Source organism: Vicugna pacos, chromosome 23 (genome assembly GCF_048564905.1).
Source record: "Vicugna pacos chromosome 23, VicPac4, whole genome shotgun sequence".
Lineage (NCBI taxonomy): Eukaryota > Metazoa > Chordata > Mammalia > Artiodactyla > Camelidae > Vicugna > Vicugna pacos.
This window is the reverse complement of record NC_133009.1, coordinates 24435513-24452921: the sequence shown is the minus strand read 5'-3', so window position 1 is coordinate 24452921 and position 17409 is coordinate 24435513.

The following is a 17409-nucleotide window of genomic DNA, read 5'->3' as shown; positions in this document are numbered from 1 at the left end:
CATGTCAACCTGCGAGGAGCACGGTGTCGAAGAACATGGCTCTTTGCTGGCACCCAGGGAAGTGAGGACATGTTCTTGGGGGCAGGAGAGGAACAGGGAGCCAGCAGCAGCCATGCCGGGGATACCTGTCTGCAAGCACTCTCCTGGCAGGACATCGAGTCCCGAAGGGAGGAGGGTGACTCGTCGTGTCCAGTCTAGTCCGAGCTGCTGCTTGGACGGCAAAAGGAGCCGTCTGTTCACAGGCCAGGGCGGGCACAGTCCCCAAGCAGCCAGTCCATGTGCGCAAGTCACACACGATGACATCCATGCAGGAGGAAGACCATCTCGAGAGGCCTTACCCCTCAAACACACAAGCAAATAAATCTCGCTCTTAGAGCGGGAAGAAGTGAAAGGAAACGCCTTCTGATGTGGAGGTGACCACACCCGGGATGGACAGTTCTGAGCACCTGAACGATGTCCTTCAAACTCCAGAGGATGGTCTCCAGCAAAAAGTGATAACAGTGTCTAAGTCCAGTGAGATCACAGACTTTATTCCCACTATGACTCAAGGGTACATGCACAGAAAGCACACCTCTTGGTTCTGTCTGTAGCTATGATGGTTTCGTTCCTGAGGGCTCACTGGCCTGTTGGAAAGAGGGCTGACTTAGAGCCATATCAGCTTCCAACCCCACAGCATCAGATCATTTAAACAGCCTCCTTAGTGACTGCCCAGGTCACATGCTGGGCTCTCAGATGTCTCTGCCTCCCTTCCTGCGAGGAGGGATCCTCAGAGATGCTATCTCAGCAACTGATGCTGTCTGAGGGCAGAGGCAAGGCTGTGGGCCCCCCAGCTTCTCCACTTCCTAGAGAAGCTGGTTGTTTCTCACCTTGCTGCATGGGGATACAGGTATGAGTGTGGGCTTACTCCTGGGGGACTATTTCCAGGTCCTGGCCGTGACACGTAGGAACCAAACGTAACACCAGGAAGCTAAGCTTTAAGGCCTCCTGTCACTGGACCATGCCGTGTGGCCAAACTGACCATCAGGCCAGGATAAATCTGCCTTCTCTCGAGCTGCCCACAGAGGGCAAACTAAGAGGACTTCTTTGCCCTCAGTGACTGTCTCTCTCTCTCTCTCCCTCCCTTTCTGGGCCTCACATACATACACATCCTGGAGTATGAGTTTAACTTCCAAAGAGGGTAAGAACAAACCAGAGGGACAGTGTGATCACCTAGTCCAGTGGGATTCCAACATAATTTAAAGACACTTTTAAAATACTAAAAATTACTGCCCAGAGTAGCAGACACATGAAATTGGAGCTGGCCTCTTAAGTAACATAGGAACGGAGCAGACCCTAACAGGATGTGAGCCCCAGGGTTTCGCAGATACCATTCTATGAAAGTTACTGATCTTTTTCAAACCCATCATCTTCTGGATGGAGAAGCTGAGGCCGAATGCGTGGAAGGAAGTTGTCACGCAAGTCACAGATGGCAGGGCCTAGACTCTGAACTTTCCACTACACTATGCGTTTAATTTCCCCCAAACCTTAGCTTGATCACAAGGACCACATGCTGCTGGTATTCAGTTGCAAACCTACATTCTGATTCCCTCAGAGTCAATGCCTTTCATATGCAAGAAGCAAGTCACCATCAAAAACAAATAGTCTAACGGTCATACTGAACTGCAAAAAGAAAAAAAAGTGAAAAATTCTAACATGCTTCAATCTGATGACTCTTTACTTAATGACTTCCTTATGTCTGGCCCCAATGAGACATCCCAACACAGTCTCCCTGAAGCGTAGGGTCACTTTAAAAGTCACAGAGACACAGCAGACTGGGCCTACTCAACCTTCTCCAGGTTTATTCTGATTAGTGTACTACTAAGGGAAGGATGAATAAACCTCAGGACTGTTTCGCATACTTGTTGAAGTAAAGCTTGCTTGAGGTTGGCAGAGCAGAGGAACAAATAAATGACTTTAGGCCATGATCAGAGTGCCCTTCAGAAAGGACAGAGGAAGAAGTGAATTTCAAGGTGACACCGAAGATAAATGTGTCAGGTGCTTTTAGCCCCAATCAAGGCAGCTGGCATTTGGATCTTTGAAACCTAAGCCACCACTAGTTGGGAGGAACGTAAATCAGCGGATCATTTATTCCACAGCTAGTGACTTATAAACACACCTTGTCACTACATCACTACATGCATTCAGTCAATTACTGGGCAATTACACCTGCAAACTACCTAGTAATTAAAAGAAGGAGTCTCATGTGGGCTGTCATTTGGGAAGCAGTCACTGCTTTCTCACTTCACTGGCCTGATCACATCCTCCTGAGAAGACCAAATGCCTTTAGGAGCCAATAGATAGGTGATCCATTTATAGGACAACAGAATCACAGAGGGGAGATGGCTCTAACCCTGAGATGGTTCAAAGCAGTTCTTCCTGGGTTAAAACACATCTTTATGGGTAAAAAGCAAGTCCAGGGTGCGTGTGTGGGGTGAACATTTATGCAGCAAGGATCTCCCAAGCGCTGGGCACATGAGGGAGCTTGGATCCACCAAACAACCCTTACAAAATGCCAGGCTCTGGACACTGCGCTGAGTGTTTTACATCTGCTTTCTCATTTAGTCTTCCCAACTAGCCTGGGAGGGAGATGTTATTATCTGTATTTTCCAGACAAGGCTCCTGAGCTCAGAAAGGCTAAATAGTAAGCCCATCTTCCTCTGCTAGTGAAGGGTCAGGCTGCAATTTTAACTCCTGTATTCTAACTACAGACCCTGCATTTATCCCTGTTTCCCTTCCTGGCATCAGGGACGATGGAAGAGAATTTAAAGACGTAATTCTAGTCTTGAAAGAGATTACTAAGAGTGAAATGACTCTAAAACAATTAAAAGTGGCCTACATCTGCAGGAAGGGCTATAATGTGCATCAAAGACAACACACCAAGAGTAGAGAATGTTAAAGGTCTACGGCTCATATATACGCAGTTAGATGTCCTAAACGGATGGGAGTTTCAAGCCAGGTTCTTAAAAATATGGCTATTTTTAACCTCACCTACCACAAGTGTTTAATTATGTTGCTATCGTTCCATCAGCCTACCTCTGCGACTATGGGACTGAGGGTTAGAAATATGTTTTTCTTACCCTTGAAAATATGATGTGCTAGAAATCGCTGGCAGGTGTGACCATGTTTTGACTGAAAACCAGCTGGTGAAGAAAAACCTTGGTTTGGGACCTGATTTTAGGTGTTTGATAACTACAGCCCTAATACTTCTTTTCCTTTTTATTTTGGAGAATACTGCAAAGCTAGGAAATTGTCTTATTAACGGTTGTCAAGCTCTGTGTAAGTTTTGTTAGTCTAAAGACAAGTAGACCAGGCATAAATGGTAGACATTTGGAGCGACTTTAACAATTGAAGTACGAACTCATTTCTGGCCATAGAAAGGAACAACTGCTAAGAACAGGAGTCCAGTTTCTACTAGTGTGAAGAATCCCAGAGGTTGGTCAGTGAGAACTTTCTTGTCCGTGTCAGGTCCTCAAGGGAGTCACTGGAGTCGTGAAAGGGAGGGCTAAGGAAAGAGAACTGATTATATCTGTTACCAGCAGGTTGGTTTTATCACTCTTACTATTCAAACCTATATAATTAGAATAATATGATTTCTTTATGCTATTGAACATGAAATGTATGCAAAATTACTTTATCAGTTGGAGAACTCCTATAGTCACAAGGTATTCATAATACATTGGGTCCTTGCTATGTAATTTCAGGTCGATGAAATTCATGTATTCAAATTTCAAGTATGTTCTCACTTATTTATAATTACTAATAACCATAATCCAAGACTATGGTATTATTTAAAATAATGGATCAGTATTTACAATAAAAAGATTTTTAAATTCCTATTAAAAATTCCAGTGGTTATCACTGGTCCAGAAAATAACTTTTTCCCAACTAGGGTCTAACTCAATGAGCCTGAAAGTATGGTACCCATAGAGTCTAAATCATAGCAGTGTAAAAATCTTACAATTTTTTAATTTATGTTTTTCCATCAGTTGAATGAAGACATTAACACTGACTTAGCTATGTGACATTGGTTCGCACCATCGACAACACACTCATACAATATCCTGATAAAATTCTTCTTCTTTGCCTCCCTTGAAATGGAAGGAAAAAAGATGAAATTATATCTATTGTTACTGATCCTAGGGTGTCACAGACGGAAGTACCAGATAAGCCCACTGTTTGATGTCTTCAAGGGTGATGATGATGTTAACAATACATTTTTCAAAAAGGTTCCTCCAACAAAGTCGTGTTCAATTTTCAGTTGATAAGCCAGCTTGAGGAATGCCAACTAACCCTTCCCTTTCATGTTGTTGATAAAGGTTGCTGAACTTGGAAGTTGTGTTGACACAAACCCATTTTGTGTTGAGGCAGCAGTGTTGATACTCTGCCTGCCCTCATGCTTCTTTCCTGATTCCATCCCTCATACCTGCTATTCTGTGAATCACATTCAACTCTAATTAACCAGAACTTGATAAATGCATCTTTAGCATCCAGATGCATTTGGGCAGTAATTTGACCTGCAACATGAGGTCCAGCCCTCCAGGGTGGGACCCCAGAGTGAAGGCTGAATTCCAGACCACCTACCAACAATAAATCTGGTTGGGAAGCAGCAAGTAGACTATGTAGGAGCAAGAGCCAGCAGACCTGGGAGGTCACCCAAACACAGTTACCAAACTTTGGTGCCTTAGGAAGAGAAGCAAAGACCTACAGGAGTAAAAGAATAACTAACTGAAAGAAAAGTTACCCATAGCAGGTAGGGAGACCTGGGGGTGTTGCATTCGGGAAGTTATTGAATCAAGGGTTACTAACCATTTTCTTCAAATTGGATTTCAGGGGACTTTAAGCAGAATAATCGGGCAATTTGCCGTTGCTATCTTTCTTTTAAAGTCTGTGTTTCTCATTGTTGCCATCACTGGTTTATTTTTATAGCATAGCTCATGTAGGAAATAGCCAAGTTAAGAACAGAGCTGAAAATCCAGCAGAGGATGCTGAGAGAGAAAGACCTGGTAAATCCTAATGCCTGCGGACCACCATCTGGGGTCCTCGTGGCTCTGAGGACCCACTTCCTTGCACTTGGAGGAGGACAGCCCAAGGATTCAACAGCTTTAGGAGAAACTCTGGGAGCCCATATATTTGTGGGTAAAAAGCAAGAAAAGGCCAATTTTGTCTTGTGAACAAGTTTGGCTTGTGTATGAAAAATGTCACACCTGCTTCAGAAATAGGCCCTTACAGAATTGCTTACCAAGTCCAAGTCCAAGACAATCTCTTAGAGCTACTGTACTAAGAATCCACCACACTTTTTCTCGCCAGCCTGCCAAGTCAAGCACGTCCTGGGCATACTGGTGTGAAAACTACTTCTTCCTGCCTTACCCCATCCTTTCTGCTACTTCTGTAATCGCTTGTTTCCACATTCTGAAACCCTTGCTTCCCTAAGCCACATCTTCCTGTAGGAGGGGAAGCAATGGTGGAGGTAAAAACCCTGGTGGTGATAAAACTCATTTGTAGCCCTGAGTCTCCAACCCACAGATTTGCTGAACACCCAATGACTTCCCATGTTAATCCATTCTTCTGCCTGCCTGATTCCAGGCATCTTGCAATGTCTTGTTGAAGATTTGTCTTAGTTTGAGTTCTTCCTCACCTGCAGAAGATGTTGAGACAAAGATTAGGGTGTAATTAGTTTATTTGAGAGAAGATTGCAGGAGACACTGGTTGGGGGTAGTGGGGATGCAAGACAGGGAAAAGAAGGTAGCCAGCAAAGAGTTAGGGAGTAAGTTACCACTTTGGGCAAAGTTACCACTTCCTCTCCTGCTGGAGAACTCTGTGGAACACATTTCACAGGATATCACCGGAGTGGCAGGGCAAGTGGGATATTAATACACTAACTCCATCAACATGGGTCAAGAGCTCTTGTGAGAGAGGCATTAATTCCTTGGCATTTCTGGCCTGCTGCACAGGTGGGCAAACCAGCCTCTGGTGGCTAGAGCAAGCTATGAAGCAGAGAATTTGCAAGTGTTGGCAGTTGGAAGGTGGTCCTTGTTCACTGAAGTGGGAAGTGCAGGAGATCCAGGTCAGGGCACAGACAGTTTCCATCACACTATGGAAAGTTCCTCATTGCTGCTACCCATGCTGTGTTCTGCCCCACTGCCTGTCTGTGACAACCAGTGGCATTGATGATTTCTGCTTGCATACTGCTGCTATCAAATTATGGTTGACATAGAGAAGGAATACATAATTGTAACCCACTAGCGTTACAGTTCAGGTAAAAGGTGTCCAAAGTTTGGCCTTGCTTTTGATCTTCTAGCAAAACTTTTCTCCAGGATCTTGGAAAAAGTTTCCTAGGTTGGGTTAATTTGGGTTAAATTTATATGGCATCAACCAGGGTTCCAAACAAAATCATGTCTGTCTACTGAAAACCACCTAGGGTCTTGGACAGAGAAGGCATCAAGGTGAGTTTTTTAATCCTTTAGTGATTCTTTGAGGTAAGTTGGTATATTTCTTTCCTTTTCAAGAATATAAAACCAGTTTCACAGGCCTGGTTCTTGGTCTCAAAGTCTACCAAACTATTTCCTCCTGGAGACCATCAAACAATATACCAGGTCATTGGAGGCTGGAGTGCTGTTTGGACCTCCACATACCCCATAATCCCACTTTGCTTTGTATCTCTAACTATGTCGTGGGTTTCTAGAAGGTAGGTCTGCTTCTCAAATATCTTCATACTTGCCAAGTATAACCCTAGACATGTGAGGATGGTCATTAAATGTTAGTTCAATTGACATGCTCAGAAAAGGCAGAAGCATGAACACCCAAGGTCCCACCCCAGATCCTTGTGGTGCAGGAACATAGCTGGTCCTGCTCTTTCACACAGGACACACTCTGATCTCTCTGAACACAGCTATATTTTTACAAAGACAATGTGGGGAAGGGCTGCTTAGCTTTGAAGCTTCTGTTATGACATGGAAAGAGTAGATGTCAGACAAATGCTGCATGAAGGCATGTAGTCCCCCATTTGTAGTGAGAAGGAGGAGATGAGAGGAGAGAGGTAGCCTAGAACACTTCAGCAGCTCCAGGTGTATTGCTCTACTCTGTCCTTGAACTATAGAGGAGCACTTGATGATGTGGGCATTTTACTAAGTTTCTGAAGAAGGGTGGAGACAGTTGCAGCAATGAGCTGGTGCTTAGGGTCCATGTTTGGAACTTAAGGTCATTGCATCCACTTTTGCACATTTCAGATGAGAACATGGAGGCCCATGGATGGACAGCAACATCCTCAGGTTGTACAACAGTTGGTGGCCAACAGGGAGGCTCTTGCTTTGGGAGATGCTTTAGGTTTTCTGGGTCTCCTCGTTAATGGAAGACACACAGAAGATCTGCATCCCCTAAGTATAAACCTATTATGTCCTTTAATCAGAATATTTATTTTCCTAAGCATGGAACTTTCACAAAGACATCTCTGAGACCAAACACACACACACACACACACAGAGCCTATTTTCAATCTCCTTCTCAGGAACTTGACTACAGCTTTGATACCCTTCTATCTTGTCTATATTAGGAACATTCGAGAGGCGGCAGACTGGGTTGTGTGCCTGGAATTAGTTAATTCTGATCTTTTTTTAAAAAATTGTGTTTAGTTATTCTACACTCAGACATCTCTCTGTGCTTACCACTGTAAAAAAAAAAAAAATACTGAGATACGTACCAAACTATCCCTAAAACAACATGGAAATACTCTATGTTCGAGGAGTCTGATGACCTAAGAGTCTATAGCAGACTCAGGAAGCAACACAAAGCAAAAGGCAATCCAGTGCTGGGAAGAGTAGTCAGAGTGAGAGATGCTCAGAGGTAGGTGAGCTTCCTGGTGGCCAAAGAGAGTAGAAAAGGGGTCATGGAAAGGGTGAAGATGCCAGCCTGAAAGCTTCTGCTTCCTATGTGATTCCACAGCACAGGGATGAGAGGAGGGTAAAATTGAAGCCTCAGGTACCTCTTGCTTTTGTCTCCGGGTTAGACAAAGTCAGGGCTCCCAGGTAAGACTTGGGTTTGAAGAGGAGACCTTGCTTGTCCCAACTTTGTCCTCCAGTGGGAAGAATTAGGCTGTAAGCCTTGTAAGTTTAAAAAGTAGCATCATACCTGCTCATTAGCTCAAGCAGAGGGTTAATTAGCACAGAACTCTGAAATATATCACTCAGGTCCTCAAAGGGGAATGCTAGATAGTAGTTCTCAACGTGAATGGCACTGGGTTTAGAAACTTTATGGAGATTTACAGAAAGTGTAAAACACCGCTACAACTATTAAATGGGAAACTCTAAAACTTGAAAATGAGTGGCGGGGGAGAATGGAGAAATGATAAATCTGCCAACTGTTTGAGTCAACATCATATTGGAAGATAAATTGAAAACATCTGTCTGTGAAAAACCATGGTCAGAGAGTGGACTTGACAAGCTCTTGGTTAAGATGGGAGAGTAGAAAAAGTTAAGAATCACTGCATTTGATGGTTCTTTTTGCCAAGTTCCCCCAGCCTGGAAAAGGATTGCTTTTCTTCGTAGACTAGATGGGTTGGTGAGAAATTTCTATTTATGAATTAAACATAAAATAAAAATCAAATCATAAAATATAAAAACTATAGACAAACATCTGGACAAAAAGTTTAAAAATATGCAGCCGACTGCTGTTATTTCCAAATACGTCGTCTTTTAGTTGATAGAATTCTCATTTATTTCTAAGCGTTGACTACTTTATAGAAGCAATTTCCAGTGTAGTATATTTACCCATGTGTATTTGCCCTACATAATTTTCAGCCTGGTAATAGTTCTCCATTTTGAACAGGAATCATTTTCTTTTGGAAAATGTGTCTTGGCTTTAGCAGGACAGCCAGGATTATGTCAAAAGGGGAGAGGCTGAGCTGCGTTACGTCCTGGAAGTGAGAACAAGTGAACTGTCTCTTCCAACCTGGACTTGTTGTCCCTAGGTTGCTACCTCCCCATTTGACTCAGTTATTGGCTGTCCTTAAGAACACTTGAGCAGCACAAAAGGAAGCTGGTTTGTGGTCTAGTCCATTTGGCCCTAAAGATTAGAAACCATAACATGGTGTCAGTAACGTGTTGCCCTTTCCTTTTCCTGGGTAAAGTAAGTGACACATTTAAGGACAGAATGAGAGGCAAGCTGAAGGGTACATTGCTATTTAGGCATCTCAAGGCAGATAGCTTACTTTAGGACAAGGCAGAAGTAACTAAATAGCCTATTGAAATCACTGTGGAAATTTTGAGATGAAAGCACCAAAGGAGGAAGTGATGGAGATATTCACCACACGGGATCATACAACTCACCTCAGTACTCAAGTAATCCACCTTAGTAATCAACACACACACTCCTCCCCTACACAGATGAGAACAGTGAGGATCAGTGACGCGAAGTGACTCATCCTAAAACACAAAACTAATTAGTAGCAAAACGAGGGCTAGAACTCAGACCTCTGAATGTCTAATGCATTTCTTCTCTACACGATGCTTTTTGATGAGTTAGAATAAGTCCATCCAAACTTCAAAATGATTTAAACTATTTGAAATGAGACATATCGTGCCCCTCACCACATGTTCCTGTCTCTGTTTCATCCAAACTGGCCTAAAGCACAGACCTGATCACCCTGTTTTCAGAGAAACCTACAGCAGCTCCTTATTTCTAACCAAGAGACCACAGAACTCTACAGGCTGGTTCCCCGGGAGGTCATTCCCTCCTTCCCAACATCTCACCACTGGGCGAGTTTTCCAGCCAAAGAAACCACCTGCTGCTGCACTTCCTCCTCCACCCCCTGAACCTCTGTGCATTCTGCACATTCCCCCTGAGAAACCCCAACCCCGGTCTTCCCCGTGAACATTGCACTCGTCCTTTACGGCCAGACGACACGCTGTCTCCTTTAGGAAGCCTTCCCGGAGACCCAGCTGTCTCCGACTGCTCCTCTACCGCTTTGCTTGTTTCTCTCTCACTCTCTGCCATCTGCTCCTTTATAAGCCCTTTGAGGAAAAATCCCTCTCTTACTCACCTCTGCAATTCCAGAGCTTTGTACAGTGCTAGATGCATAGTAGGTGCTCAGTTAAAACAAACTGTTGAGTAGATAAATGTGTGGTTTAATTAACAATACAACAGTTCCATCCTCCTCCACCCCCCAAATCAGTGAATTCGCATGAAAATAATCCAAATACGAGACAGTGGTGAACAAATGAAATAATTAGCCTATATCCTATTTTTTATTACCAACTGGTTTTGCGTGACGTCTGCACAACTCTGTTCTCTCAGGAACACCTTCAGTAACTGGAAATTTAAAGTCAACTTTAAACTTAAAAGCAGCACGCATTTGTTGCTTTATCTTTGGTAGAAAAATAGACAATCATACTGAATTCCCTAGTCATATACAGAGTCACAGGTGTCACCATTCATTAATTTCAATGATGCCACAGAAAGGTCCTATTCTGGAACTTATCAAGTATGTTAATACACTATAAGCTTCTAAAATTGCTTATAAAACATTCAGTGACATTGCTGTGTGCTTTGCATATTACCAAAGAAGAGCTTTTGGAAGAAAATACCAGATAGAGAAGGCAGCTATGAGGGTTACGGTGGCACGCACCATACTGCTTACTTAATAAGCAGTTACGATGCTACCAAGTTCAGCACGTAAATAACTGGAGAGGCAAAATTATCCTCTCAGTGCATTCATTTTATAGTTAATAAATATAAATGGTGAACAATTCTCCCTTCCCAAGTGGCCCAGTAAGTCTAACAGAGAAAGTATTAATACCCCCAAATCAGGGATCAGTCCCTTATCAAGGAGGTCAGCCAGGTCCAAAGAGCCTGCCCAGGCCAGTCCTATTTCTCTTTCTCCCTTTTTCTTCTTCATGATGAGCTTCCTATGCCCAGGATCCGGGTTCCTGGCCTCAACATGACTCTTGTTTTCCACTCGGCGTTCTTACTCACAGTGAGCTTACAAAGCCTCGAGATATCACCTTTCAGTGCAACACATCTAACTGCTCCTCCTGAGATGTTTTGAATTTTAGGTACTCTTTGAAATAACCAAAACAAAAAAGAAAGAAGACAAACCCCTGTTATACCCTGCAAGATGAAGTTGTGATGGAGTACCACTGGACATCTGGAGTCCGTACGTTAAACCAAGGGTTCGTCAACCATCCTCCCAGAAGGCGTATTTTGAACATGGAAGCCAGGGTGACGAGAGCTCCAATGGGGAGGGCTTGTGGCCAGAGGGTGCTACAGCAGTCTGAGACCCCAGGCGGTAGGGGTGTGAGGAGGGGGAAGAGACTTGGCGTGTCACTTCTGAAAGGCTGCCAAGGTCCGTGTCATCCCTGGAGTTCTAGTTTTGTTGTTCGGCCTCATCCAAATAAATGCTCTCTCCGTGGGCCTTGTAAAACTGGGGCGCTCATGAACAAGTCCTTCCCACGCTGGGCAGGCCAGCTCTGCTGCATTAAATCAATTGTGATCCAAGCTGATTCTGCTTAAAAATGACTTGCAATTAGCATGCAGCAACGTGGTAAAAGAGTTCCAAATCGATCAATTAAATATCTGCATTTGGAAGAAATCATTTCTCATGGGTCTCATTTTTTTCTGTCCTTCACGTACTAGAACAAATATATATCTTTTCCCTGTTAAAAAAAAAAAAAAGACTCCTCAGTAAAAATATGAAATGATCTGATTGAAATACTGCTTTTGAATGCTGCATTCAAGGCTGACGGAAATTTTTCTTTCAATCTTCTCTGACAGTCATTATCCACCAGACTTTGACTCATAAAGCTCACCTTGTCACCCTGCCCCCTTTCTCCCAGGAGGATGCACACATCACAGGTCATTATGACCTAAGTGTATACACATGTAGCCCAAGGACTGAAAAATAAATAGCTTCAGCCCAATGTTTAGCATCCTGGAATAGAAACTACATATATATATATACATATATATATATGAATTACTGTGTCTTTCTCCAAAACACCTCAAAATAATTTTATAACAATTTTCTTATTTATTATCAAAGACTAAATATTAACACACGTTGAGACTTTAGATAAAACTCTTGCTTCAGGATTATCAGCACATTCTGATTTTAATTAACCATCTATTCTGTCTTTTCAACATTGTATTGCAGAACGGTTGCATGTAAAAGAATAACAATGTATATAGGGGTTTTTGGTGTTTGTTTGGTTTTTTTTTCTTTTTGGCCTATAGTTCTTTCTTTCAGTTCTCATTGATAACTGTTACTTACTTTCTTTGAGATAAATAGCCACCTCTCTAAAATTCCAATCTTTTCAAAACAGTTTTTCGCAGAGTTTGTTTCAGACCTGAGTCCACACGGGCTGTGGTCGATCACCCTCCTTGCTCTGGAGAAGGACTGACTCCCTCGGTCCCTGCTGGAAGAAACTCCAGGCTCTACGGCTGATTAAAGGTACAAAAAGGAGGAAAAGTCCCTGAATCCGGATCCAACTCCGTGATGAATTCTCTCGTCCCTTTGGTGAGTTCCTTGTGGCTCTCTGTCAGTTTTCTTACCTGTGAAATGGAGCGATTCCACTGCTGGGATGGCCTGCTCAATGCTGTGAGCGATGCAGACAAATAAAGATAGTAATTAACCATTTGCTAGTCCAGTCTGCAGTAGTTTTTTTTCTGAATCAGTTGGAAAAAAAAAAACTTTTCATTTATGTTATATTTTAGTGAAGATTTTAACCACAGAAAACTTTAAATTTTAAGGGACCCAAATCTGTAATTTACCAGATTCCTTAGAGACTTCTTCTATTACTTTTACTCTTTAGAAGATTTTACCTCTTGTGGTTTTAGATGATTTTTTTTCTGTTATTATCTTCTTGTTCGTCTGTGATTTTCTTCTTAAGTAGTTAATTCATTTTTTCTAGCTCTAATTTATTTTTTTCTTGTATGTCTGAAGGGGAAGCCTTGTTCTGATTTTTCTCCCCTAAATGCTAATAGTTTTCATACCACCGTAGTGTGTGGATCACCCCACATTTCTCCATTGAACTGTGATGTTTCTTTCACCACGTGCCGGATTTTTATATGTAAGCATCAGTCTTCAGAGAGGTTACTTCTTTCTCCTTTGAAACCACACAGAGTTGTACGTATGTTTTGTGCTCCTAGTATTTCTAGAGAAACTCGTCTATGCCCTCTGCAAAACTGCAGCTTTTCCCAGGCTGTGGGGACTATGTTTTCCATTTTCCTTACCTTCACTGCAATATTTAAGTATTAATTCACAATATGTTGTGCAGTAGGATTCTGATAATATATACCAAAAATACACACAAAGATGGAGGAAGGAAAAGGCAGATGAAGTTAAAAAAAAGTGCTTTAAGTGAAAGCAGAATCAAGGCTGCTGGTCAGGACCCTTGATCCCTGGTCCGTAGGACAGTCTAGACAGCTATGATGCTGGCTTCCGGGAAGAGCTGCCCTCATTAGGTTGCCCTGAATGGGGGCCCATGGGAATCTAAGCCCCTGTGCCCTTCTCAGTCCTCCCCCATCACACTTGGCTTGATTCCCCTCCTCCCCAAACTTTCCCATTTGAATCAGAAGGGCAGCTACGACACTAGGCAGGAAGTCAGGAGGGAGCTCAGAGCAAAACTGATGCCCTCAACGTCATGACAATCACTCTTTTCCCACACTCCATGTCACTAGCCTACAGATCATTCCAGAACCTGTCAGCATTCATTTTGAGCAAGGGAGGTGCAGTCCAAGTCTTGGGATGACAATCAGGTCTACCAGTCCTTGTGTGGTTCTCATGAGCCGTTAGCTGTTGAATCTTTCGATAAAGTCTTTTTCATCCACAAACTTGCATCTGCTATGGGTCATCTGTTATCTCAGGAGGGACATGTGTCACCCATTCTGGCAAGAGGCACCTGAGCTGGTAATGTTAGAACCAAATTCCTTCAGCCTTTGTAAACTCCAGTATAAGATGGTACTGCACAGCCTCGAGTTCCCCTGTAAGAAGCTGCTTGATATCCTCAGTCCCAGAAAGGGTGATCCCTACCAGGGAAGCTCAGGTGTCATTTCGGTCCTTCTCAGTTTCAGCAGGGATGACTGCAAATCGATGTCCTGCTCACTAAGGTCACTTGGAGTGAGCCTGGGGCAAATAAGGGTAGCCCTTCTTGGACCTCACTCCTTTGCCCTTGGAGGATGGAGAGTTATTGAATTGTCTTGAAAATACTTGCATACAGTACACTGGAATTTGAAAAAAAGTGAAACCGGTTTAGGAGAATTAGTCTAGTAGGTCTGTGTTTGAATCCAGATGCTACCTTGTTGAGGTACATGGCTGGGGCCAGTTATTTAGCCTCTCTGAGCCCTGGTCTCCATGTCTGCCAAACAGAATAACAGCCACCTTAGTGTTGTGCAGATTAATCCTATATGTTTGGAGCACCTGGCCCATGGTAAGCGCTCAATACGATGTCTCTATTATTAGAATTGGAGTAAGCAGGGTTTACTTAGAGGTTCTTGGATGCTAAGGGCAGAGATCAGTGAGGATGAGGATCGAGTTCTTCCCTGTGTGTTCCCTGGGGCGCGGCCAGAGTGAGGACACAGCAGTGTTTGGGCCATTAGGTTGCTCAAGTAGTGGTATCTTCCTGATGTCAGGAAGGGTTAGTAATGCAAGGGATGGTAGGAATCGGAAGCTGTAGGCAGGAGATATGCTGGAGAGCTGGTGCCTGGCCAGGCTTAAGGGGCTTTACTGCTCACCCTATCTTCTCACGGATTCTTCTCCAGAGGTGCAATGCTGGTAGCTGAGGCTGATTGCAATGTGACAGTAAGATGCAAGCACTCTTGGTCCCAGATGGCTTGTGCCACCTGCCATGGTGTTTCCCAGAGAAAAGAAAGGAGCAACTCCTGTCTGTCCACTTTGAACCCTGGCTCCCCCGGTAAAGGAGCAGAGAGCCATGTTTGGCCACTTGGCCTTATCTGTATTAATAGAAACCTTGGTAATGTCATCTGGGAGAAAAATAAAAACCCTGGCAGAAGTGGGGATGTATTTTAAGATAGCACAGTTTAAATTTAGAGACAGATTATGCCCCTTAGGAGACACGAAGGAAGAGGAAGCAAGATCGGAGCTAAGCATCTGGCTGGGGCAAATGTCATCTCCTAAAGTGGTCATGCTCGGTCATGCACACCACAGCAGAAGGCGGTGGAAGACCCAGAGCTTGCCCATCTCCAGATCTCCCCGTTGTTCAAGGTGCTGATGGGACAATCACCAAAGTCAGGGCTGGACCAGCCCGAGAGGATGAGCCTGGCCATGGGGCACACTCACTAGCCAAAACACGTCTACTCTCATCCAGGAGTGATGTGGACAATGTGAGATAAACTGATGGACACCAGGAGCTTGAGACATAGCATGCCTCACCTCTGAGGTACACATTAGTGCTCTCCACCGAGGTGCTCTAAGGACTGAGATCATCCTTCGAAACAGAACTGCAAGGTTGATGTGTTAATTTGGCATGCAGTTATCACCCGCCTAAGGAGGTGGTACGATCTGTTCTTGAATAATCTTAAAATTAAAATTTTATTGCTGCTTCCCCTAAAGTTGAGTAATCACCACAAAAACAACAGTGCTCACCCACATTTTTTCAGCTGCCTTCCATTATCTCATTTTATTCTCATAATATCCACGTAAAAGTTGTTGAATCACCCTTGACATATTAATATAAAAGTTATTCATAGAATCATTGTAAGAATTTTTTTAAATCTAGAGAAATTGTATTAAAATATTTTTAAAATTATCCACCCAGAGAAAATCATTGTTATATTTTAGTGAATCTACATCTACGGTATTTCCATGCATATGTTAAGTTGTTGAGATATTCTGCATAAAATGCTGTGCACTATTTTTTCAGCTAATATTGTACCATAGGTATTTACTATGCGAAGAGTTGTTTATGCAAAATTCTTTGCAAATGTAATTTACAGCAGTGTAGTATTGCATTGTGGGATATACCTTGATATCCTTGATAAATTCTTGATGTTTGGAATTTATTGATTTCCAATATTGTCTGCTCTACTGCTCCAGTGAACACTTTGGCGGATAAATCATGGTCTGAGGAGAACGCAAGGAACTTGCTTTTACAAAGGAGAAAGCACAGACACAGACATCTGGTCACCTCATTCACAAACAAACGGTCAGCCTGCAGAAGTGGAACGGCAGTTACAGCACAACTTTTCTTTATGCCTGACTCACGGTAAAGAGGCAAAGGGAAGGAGGATGATCAACCCAACCAGGGGACTAAAACAATCAGAGAGTCGTAGACCCAAGTTTACGCCCGCAGTCACATTCATGTACTTGTAGACTCATACAACACAATTAAAATGAGGAAAGCCATTTTAGATTGGTGGACAAAACTGGCTGGCACAATAGAATCACCTCAAGCGTTTATTGAACTAAATCAATAGGTCTAAGGTAGAGCTTGAAAATCTGTCTTAAACAACAACAAAAGAAAGAAGGTGAGAAAGAACAGAAAAGAAAACGGATGGCCCTTCTGCTTTGAAGCAGACCTGCTAGCATTGCTTTAAAGTTATTTGGCAACTACCTTATAATTGCTGACTTTGAAGAGATGCTTACCGAACTTCTATTAGTGTCACAGCCCCAGGATGGTCAGTATCACAAGGCAACGTGAAGGGCAGGTGGGCCAGTGGGTCTCCCTTGTGATGTGCCAGACCTCTGGTGGTCCTCCTACTGAAAGGGAGAGCCAGCTGATGGAGGAAATGCATAGCATCTGAGCTCAGGTGTGAGCATGTGCTCTGCAGTGCCTGAGCCCACGTGGAGGGGACTGGTTGACCACATACCAGTGACCTCTCTGGATGCTCATAGCAGCATCTATTTTGAGTCAGGGATAAAGAAAAGGAGACAGCCCTCTAATCTTGGCTTAAATAGAAATAAGCAGGTTAGCTAGAAGCTATGACAAACAGCTGAGAATGGCTAGAGGTAAGCTCAGCAGCATCTCATTCATGCACTTAGGCAACACAAAGACTATTCCAAACAGGACAGTGGTGAAAAGATTAGCGCAAGTGCTGGAAATGTGGGGTCGACCATAAGGGTGTAGTCTGGGAGAGTCGTGTGAGGGTCAGCTTTATGCTCTGGAATCAGGTCACCTTTTAAGAATGACATCAGGGTGTTCTGGGCTTACATTCTAACGACTTCCAGATTGAGTGTGTTCTGTGAGCGGTCCAGAGGATGGAGGCTCCAGATGCTGCTGTGTGAAGAGCCCACCTGGGACTGACTCACCCAGCTGGATTTCCTTTCTTCTAGCATCACGGTTCATCATGAAAGCAGCTCAGGTCTGCCTCTGAGTTTGTGCAGACAGCTGGCGGATGACTCAGGAAGCTGGTCCCGGCTTGTTC